Raw genomic sequence first — 9585 nt, forward strand, 5'->3', positions numbered from 1 at the left:
AAGACTTAAACATAAGACCTAACACCATAAAAACCCTAGAAGAAAATTAGGCAAAACCATTCAGGACGTAGGTGTAGGCAAGGACTTCATGACCAAAACACCAAAAGCATTAACAACAAAAGCCAAAATAGACAAATGGGACCTAATCAAACTCCACAGCTTCTGCACAGCAAAAGAAACAGTCATTAGAGTGAATCGGCAACCAACAGAATGGGAAAAATATTTTGCAGTTTACCCATCTGACAAAGGGCTGATATCCAGAATTTACAAAGAACTACAACAGATTTACAAGAAAAAAACTAACAAGCCCATTCAAAAGTGGGCAAAGGATACTAACAGACACTTTACAAAAGCAGATATACATGAGGCCAACAAACATATGATAAAATGCTCATCATCACTGGTCATCAGAGAAACGCAAATCAACACAACATTGAGATACCATCTCACGCCAGTTAGAATGGCGATCATTAAAAAATCTGGAGACAACAGATGCTGGAGAGGATGCGGAGAAATAGGAACCCTTTTACACTGTTGGTGGGAGTGTAAATTAGTTCAACCATTGTGGAAGACAGTGTGGCGATTCCTCAAGGACATAGAAATAGAAATTCCATTTGACCCAGCAACCCCATTACTCTGTATATATCCAAAGGATTACAAATCGTTCTACTATAAGGACACGTGCACACGAATGTTCATTGCAGCACTGTTTACAATAGCAAAGACCTGGAACCAACCCAAATGCCCATTGACGATAGACTGCATAGGGAAAATGTGGCACATATACACCATGGAATATTATGCAGCCATCAAAAACGATGAGTTTGGGTCCTTTATAGGGACATGGATGAACGTGGAAAACATCATTCTCAACAAACTGACAGAAGAACAGAAGATCAAACACCGCATGTTCTCACTCATAGGCGGGTGTTGAACCATGAGAACACATGGACACAGGGAGGGGAGCACTACACACTGGGGTCAGTTTGGGGGAAATAGGGAGGGACGATGGCGGGTGGGGAGCTGGGGAGAGATAGCAAGGGGAGAAATGCCAGATGTAGGTGATGGGGGGAAGGCAGCAAATCACACTGCCACGTGTGTACCTATGCAACAATTTTGCATGTTCTTCACATGTACCCCAAAACCTAAAATGGAATAAAATAAATAAATGAGGGGGAAAAATGTATTTATTGAGTACCTTCTATATGAAAGACTTTGTAGAATAAAATGGGGATAGCACTACTAATATATGAATAATAAATTGTCAATAATTATCAAATGCTCATTGGGTTCCAGGCACAGAATTGTATATATCATAATAGCAAAAATGACGATGAATGTATTGATGACAGAGATAATACTGTAAACTACCTGGATGTTTTATATGTATTATCTCATGGAAGCTTTAAAGAAACCAAATGAGGAATGGAATCTTGATTTTTTCCATTTCACAGAGAAGGAAACAAGTTAAGGAGAAGTCAAGTAACTTTTCAAGACATGGAGTGGAAATTGGAAGTACAGGCATTTGCACCTGGTCCTCTTCTTTTCCAAAACCCACTTAAGGTCCAGTGTCACCTTGTTTTTTCACTCATTTAAGAAATACTCTTTATGCTATGTAGTAGGTTGACACTCATCGTGATCCTCTGCTCTCACTCTGCAGGTGATGAAGGCATTTATTGTCCTGACCCTACAGTTTCTGTCCCATATCAAGGACCACCTGATCAAGGAGCTGCAGCAGCATGTAAAGTCAGTGACAGCCCCATACAAATACCTAAGGAAGGTAAGTGAGGGCAGATGGAAGGGGTCAGTTCTCTAGTATTCTTGCTGCATGTCTTCTAGGGTGGCCATACAGGAGGAAGCTTAGGCAGTCATAGTAGTGGCTTTTTTTTCTGCATAAGAAGCAATTTGGCTTAGGGATGGTGTGTAATCTTAAAAATGTATTTAAGCTGACAATTAGAAAATGATCTATTCAAAGCAAAGAGGCTTACTGATAAATCCCAATTCAGTTGATTACAACAAATATTTCCTAAGCACTTCCTATATGCTGGCAATTAGAGCGTTTAAGATAAATTTATTATAAATACTGAACTCGGATTGAGAATAAAAAGTGACAAATACTTATAGGACAACACAGGCAACATTATAAACATATGTAATGTTCTGAAGTAACACAGAGAAGGGCATAATTAACTCTGCAAGAGTTAGGAAGAGGTTCAAAGAAAAGGGCCTAGAGAGTAGGGATTTTCAAGATATAAAGGAATAGAGGAGATGATGTGGAAAGAGGAAGAACCTCTCAAAACAAGAAAACAGGACTGGGCATGAGGGGCTCACACCTGTAATCCCAACACTTTGAGAGGCTGAGGCAGGACCATCACTTGAGCCCAGGAATTCATGACCAGACTGAGCAACACAGCAAGAACAGTTTCTAGTTAAGTAAACCTAATATTTTAAAGAAGACAACAGAAGAATAAACAAGAAGCACTGAGGCATGAGACAACATGGCATGTAAAAGACAGTAGAGTAGAACTAGTGACGTAATTTCTAATGTCTCCAAATGATGAAAATAGCATGCAGCTCTTAAAGGGCATGGTGGCGCATGCCTGTAATTCCAGCTACTGAGGAGGCTGAGGCAGGGGAATTGCCTGAATCCGGGAGGCAGAGGTTGCAGTGAGCAGATTGCATTCCAGCCTGGGCAACAGGAGCAAAATTCTGCCTGGTGATGGGGAGGGTGGGGAAGTAAGGCAGAATGAATCAAATATTTTGTAACGTTTTTGCTGTTTGTGAGTGGATTCCTTTTTTTTTTTTATAATGTAAATATGTTTGACATTTTTGCATTTTCATTTTTATTTGTGTTTACACTAGTGTATTATGTATGGTCATAGGGGACTGAATTTTTTTCATCTGATTAAGGAAGTAATACATGTTAATGGTATAAAATTTATAAAATAAAAATGTATAACTATGAAAGTTAAAAAAAAAAACCTGACATCAGAAAGTGAATTTGGTGACCTCAGTCTTTGGTGGAAGCTCCTAGTGTATGAAATGGAACTGATGAGAAAAGGCCTTGGTTTCCATGCTGGAGGTAAGGAACCAGTGAAGGGCTAAGTATCAGAGAATCTGTAATTCAGGGAAATCACCGTTGGTAACCTGGAGGGTGAATTTGAATAGAATGAGACTGGAGGAAGGAGGAAGGCAGTAATGGTACAGGTGAAGAAAAACATAGGTAGAACTTGGCCAGTAATTCGAAAAGGTGAGAGGAGGGGCCATAGAGAGGGAAACGTGGGATTATGACCAGGTTTCAGGCTGGAACAAGACAAATAGCAGAATCATCCAATATTGAAAATAGAGTCACAGGAGCCTACTTTAGTGGAGGGAGTTAACAGGGTATTCTAGGATAGGATAAGCTTGAGATTTCTTGACATATCTGAGTAGAAAATTCTTGGAAGTATCAAGATACACCAGAGCTCAGTGAGGGAAAGAAGATAGGGAGTGTGGAGTCATCAGCTTGCAGATGATGGCTGAAGCCATCCTCCCACTTCAGGAGAGAAGCACCCGAGCAAAGGGCTGAGACTCCTGGAGAACACCAACATTCCCAAGTGAGCTGAAAGAGAATTCAGAGGAGGGGCAGAGGAAAACTTAAATAAATGAATGTGCTGTTGGAGAACATTGTGATTCAGGGCTTGATCTTTGGAGGCTAACTGCCTGAATGATTGTTTTCTTTTCTGAAAATGAGAGTAAAATTTTCTACCCATGCATGGGAAAAAATCCTCCACAAACTAGAAACAGGAAGGAACTTCATCAGCGTGATAAAAAAGCATCTGTGAAAATCTAACAGTTAACAGATTTGATGGTGCAAGACAAAATGCTTTTCCCTAAGATTGGGAACAGGACAAGGATGGCCATTTTGAGCAGGCCTATTCACCTTTGGTTCTGGTCAGGACAACTAGGTGATCGATATATAAAAGGATCCAGGTTAGAAAGGAAGAAGTAAAACTGTCTTACTTCCAAAGGTCATGATCTTGTATACAGAAAATTCTAAGGCATCCACATTAAAAAAAAAAAAAAGTGTTCATAATAACAAAGACTTGGAACTAACCCAAATGCCCATCAATGATAGACTGGATAAGGAAAATGTGGCATATATACAGCATGGAATACTATGCAGCCATAAAAATGTATGAATTTATGTCATTTGCAGGGACTTGGATGAAGCTGGAAACCATCATCCTCAGCAAACTAACAGAAGAACAGAAAACGAAACTGCATATTTTCACTCATAAGTGGGAGTTAAACAATGAGAACACATGGACACAGGGAGGGGAACATCACAGACTGGGTGCTTTCAGGGGATGGGGGGCTAGGGGAGGGATATCATCAACCCCAGAACATAAAGTACAATTAACAAAAAGAAAAAAAAAAAACTAAACTAGTTCACCAAGTTCACAAAATCAGCATATATAAATCAATTGTATTTCTGTACACTAGCAATGAACAATCCAAAAATGAAATTAATAAAATTATTCCATTTGCAGTAGCATCTCAAAGAATAAAATGTTCACTGTGGAAAGATACTAAAGAAGAACAAAATAAGTGAAAGATAGTCCATGTTCATGGATCAGAAGACTAAGTATTGTTGTCAGTACTCCTCAAATTAGTTTACATGTTCAACCTGATTCCTATCAGAATCCCAGCTACCTTGTCTACAGAAATTGACAAGCTGTTTCTAAAATTCATGTGGAAATGCAAAGACACAGAATAGGCAGAATGATCCTGAAAAAGAAGAACAAAGTTGGAGGACTTATCTTCCTAATTTCAAAACTTGCTATAAAGTAATCAAGAGAGTATTGTACTGGCTTAAAGGCAGATGTATAAGTCACTGGATCACTGGAATGTAATTGAAAGCTCAGGCTGGGCACTCATGCCTGCAATTGCAGCACTTTTTGAGACTGAGGTTGGGGGGCGGGAAATCCCTTGAGACCAGGAGTTCGAGACCAGCCTGGGCAACATAGACAGTGGGATTTGTCTACAAAAATAAAGATAAATAAAAATAAGTTTCTCTTTTTTTTAATTAGCCAGTCATGATGGTAAAGGCCTGCAATCCAAACTAGTCAGGAAGCTGAGGTGACAGGATCTCCTTAGCCTAGGAATTTGAGGCTGCAGTGAGCTATGATTGGCTACTGCATTCCAAACTTGGCAAGAGAGAGAAAATATCATACCACTGCACTTCAGCCTGGACAACAGAGGGAGACTTTGTCTCAAAAAAAAAAAAAATTAGTCAGGCATGGTGGCACACACTTTTCTTCTCAGCTTCTTAAGAGACTGAGGCAGGAGGATGGTTTGAGCTCAGGAGTTTGAGGTTGCAGTAAGATATGATTGCACCATGCAACACAATAAGACCCTGTCTCAAAAAAAAATTGATTAATTGAAAACTAATTGAAATTTTGGAAAGAAACCATTACACTTAAAGTCAATTGATACCCTATCTTTTTGATAATAGACATCCTAACAGGTGTGGGGTGATATCTCATTGTCATTTCAATTTGTATTTTCCTGATGATTACTAATGTCAAGCATTTTTTTGTGTATTTTCAGCCATTCATATGTCTTATGTCTTTTTTTTTTTTTTTTTTTTTTTTTTTTTTACTGAGAAGTACTCAAGTCCTTTGAAAATTAGGTTACTTGTGTTCTTGTTATCTAGTTGTTTGAGTTCATTGAATATTTTGGATATTAACTCCCTGTCAGATGAATGATCCCCAAATATTTTCTCCCATTCTGCAGATTGTTTCTTTATTCTATTGATTGTTTCCTGTGCTGCATTTAAGCTTTTAGTTTGATGAAAGCCCATTTGTCTATGTTTGCTTCTGTTCCCTGTGCTTTTGGGGTCATATCCATAAAATCTTTGCTAGACCAATGTCAAGAAGCTTTTCAGCTCTTACATTTAAGCATTTAACCAATTTCAAGTTGATTTTTATATATGGGGTGAGATAGAGGTTCAATTTCATTCTTTTGCATGTGGATATTAGGTTTTCCCAACAGTATTTTGTGAATAGAGCATCTTTCTATTGCGTGTCCTTGACAGGTTTGTGGAAGATTCGTTCATTGTAAATCCATGGATTTATTTCCGGGCTCTCTATTTTGTTCCAGTGGTTGATAATGTCTATCTTTGTCCTTAAAAAGTTGAACTCTGCTTAGGAAATGATGTGTTAAAAAAAAGGAAAAGGAAAAAAGAAAAAACGTTAAACTCATAGAAGCAGAGAGTAGAATGGTGGTTACCCAGGGCTGGGTGTGGGGAAAGAATGAGGCAGATGTTGGAGAAATTATGGGGAGAATGAGGCAGATGTTAGTCTTAAACTCCTGGACTCAAGCAGTACTCCAGCCTTGGCCTCCCAAAGTGCTGGGATTACAAGCATGAACCACTGTGTCCAACCATGAATAGACTTTTCAACAAATGGTGGTGAGGCAATTGGATATTCACGTACAAATAAATTAATTTGTGTCCCTGCCTAACACCATAAACAAAAATTAACTGAAAATGGATCACAGACCTAAATGTTAAAAACAAAAACAGACGTCTGTGGTCCTTGTCACTCGCCGCAGAGTCTGGCGCCCAGAAAGAGGTGGTTGAAAGGAAAAACGAACTCGCAGCTCTCCGGCTTCCGAGTTGTTGGAGGAAGGGGGCGGTGAGCAAGAAGAATCCACTGCACCCCGGTTCTCAGCAACTCTCCTGCGGACCTCCTCGCGACGTACCCGCCGCCGCTGTTGGCTGGAGCATTTGACATTGTGCAGCAAAGAAATGGTTATGGAGAAGCCCAGACCGCTGCTGGTAGGGTGGGAGTTTGTGAGGCAATATTATACTTTGCTGAATAAGTCTTCAGAATATTTACACAGATTTTATGGCAGGAATTCTTTCTATGTTCATAGTGGAGTAGATGTTACTGGAAAGCCCCAAGAGGCTGTTTATGGCCAAAATGATATACACCACAAAGTATTATCTCTGAACTTCAGTGAATGTCATACTAAAATTCGTCATGTGGATGCTCATGCAACCTTGAGTAATGGAGTAGTTGTCCAGGTCATGGGTTTGCTGTCTAACAGTGGACAACCAGAAAGGAAGTTTATGCAAACCTTTGTTCTGGCTCCTGAAGGATCTGTTCCAAATAAATTCTATGTTCACAATGATATGTTTCGTTATGAAGATAAAGTGTTTGGTGATTCTGAGCCTGAACTTGATGAAGAATCAGAAGATGAAGTAGAAGAGGAACAAGAAGAAAGACAACCATCTCCTGAACCTATGCAAGAAAATGCAAACAGTGGTTACTACGAAGTTCACCCTGTGACTAATGGCATAGAGGAGCCTTTGGAAGAATCCTCTCATGAACCTGAACCTGAGCCAGAATCTGAAACAAAGACTGAAGGGCTGAAACCACAAGTGGAGGAGAAGAACTTAGAAGAATTGGAGGAGAAGTCTGCTACTCCTCCTCCAGCAGAACCTGTTTCTCTGCCACAAGAACCACCAAAGGCTTTCTCCTGGGCTTCAGTGACCAGTAAAAACCTGCCTCCTAGTGGTACTCTTTCTTCCTCTGGAATTGCACCCCATGTTAAAGCACCAGTCTCACAGCCAAGAGTTGAAACTAAACCAGAAGTTCAATCTCAGCCACCTCGTGTGCGTGAACAGCGACCTAGAGAGCGAACTGGTTTCCCTCCTGGAGGACCAAGACCAGGCAGAGGAGATATGGAACAGAATGACTCTGACAACCATAGAATAATTCGCTGTCCAGATAGTCATCAACTTTTTGTTGGTAACTTGCCACATGATATTGATGAAAATGAACTGAAAGAATTCTTCATGAGTTTTGGAAACGTTGTGGAACTTCGCATCAATACCAAGGGTGTTGGGGGAAAGCTTCCAAATTTTGGCTTTGTGGTTTTTGATGACTCTGAACCAGTTCAGAGGATCTTAATTGTGAAACCGATTATGTTTCAAGGACAAGTTTAAATGTGGAAGAGAAAAAAAACAAGAGCTGCAAGAGAGCGAGAAACCATAGGTGGTGGTGGTGATCGCGGGGATATTAAGTGCAATAATTGAGGTCCTAGTGGTCCACGTGGAATTGTGGGTGGTGGAATGATGCGTGATCGTGATGGAAGAGGACCTCCTCCAAGGGGTGGCATGGCACAGAAACTTGGCTCTGGAAGAGGAACCGGGCAAAGAGAAGGCGGCGTCACAGGACAGCGTCGCTGTAGCTCCACTGTTGGCAGAGTCTTGACAGTGGTACAATATTCATCGTGTTTGCAGTCTTGTTAATTTGATTTTTTGTCTTTGGAATTTGACACAGCCTTTTTGATCATTTCTTTGATGTGAAAAGCATCTTTTGGTTATCAGTTAAATTGAGGTGGACATTATTTCCCGTTTCACAACAGGATTCACATTGTTAATTTATAAATCTAGACTTGGAGAATTAAGGACTGAGAACTGACCATATTTTAAACTATCTATGACAAAGCGAACTTAAAAGGACATGCCCACTGAATTCAGGTCCTTTGAGTCAAAAAAAATCTTCTGCTGCACATTTTCTTTAAGTGTTACTGTTTCTGCCTGCTAATGTTAGGAATACAAATAGTACAGTTTGTGCAATTGGAGAATCTTGCCTTTTTTCTTGGATCCCCCCAAAAACACAAACCAACAGAAACTTGCTATGCACTCATCAAAATGCACTAATGGGTACTCTGAACTCATTAACAGTGACATCTGCAACAGGTGGCCACAGGGAAAAAAATCTTTCATCTTCTTTTCCAGTAGAGAATAGTTTGTGAAATGATGAGGGCATTTTATCTGCTTGTTGTGACCAGCATGTGTACACATAAACCTTAACAAGACTACAAGTATATCCCAGAAGGAAATCATTTTCGTTATGAACTAAATAACAAAAATTAGAACTTCACATGCGATGGTCTTGACTATTAGGCCAGATTTAGTAGCTCCATATCTAAGATTTTTCTACCTGTCCCTCTTCAGTACAGGGATGGCTGGCTGCTCAACACACTCCACCTCCTCCCCTTTTTCCTTTCTTTAAGCTGTGTACAGTGATAATTGTCTTTACGTATTTTTGTTCTCTGGTAATGTAATAAGCATGATGGTGCCTTCTATTAATACATCATTCCAGTCTTGCTGGTAATTTTGTACAGTGTAGTGTATGAATTGCTGTGCTGCAAAGCCACACAGCTGCAAAATGTTGAAAAATCATCAAAATGTATAAAAATTGCAGTATCTTTAAAATCAGTAAAATGGACTAGCATATTATTTATCTTGTTCTTCAGTTAACAACTTTGTGTTCTCTGTGGGAGGGAGGGAGTCCTGTGTGTTTGTGGGGAGAGGGAAGGAGGAAGTCAGTTATTCGAGTAAGTGTCTAGTTAACTTTTCTCTTGGCTAGAATGTGGACGTGAAACGTATCACTTCAGCGTTGAAACGTATCACTTCAGCGCTTGGAAAAGTCAGTCAGCTCGATGTACATTTTTAGTGACATTTTAAAAGCAGTCAGATACCATAAATGGCAAGTAAGCCTGAAGTGAGGATACTGCAATTTTCAG

General features: G+C 39.8%; 1 pseudogene across 1 annotated transcript; it reads left to right on the plus strand.

Annotated features, from left to right (window-relative positions):
- The first annotated feature begins 6610 nt into the window (after positions 1-6610).
- On the plus strand, positions 6611-8543 carry LOC116546950 (annotated as a pseudogene). The gene has a single exon (XR_004266894.1). The product of XR_004266894.1 is annotated as a ras GTPase-activating protein-binding protein 2 pseudogene (transcript).
- The last annotated feature ends 1042 nt before the right edge of the window (positions 8544-9585 follow it).

This window comes from Sapajus apella, unplaced genomic scaffold (genome assembly GCF_009761245.1).
Source record: "Sapajus apella isolate SASKATOON/1434 unplaced genomic scaffold, GSC_monkey_1.0 scaffold1738, whole genome shotgun sequence".
Classification (NCBI taxonomy): domain Eukaryota; kingdom Metazoa; phylum Chordata; class Mammalia; order Primates; family Cebidae; genus Sapajus; species Sapajus apella.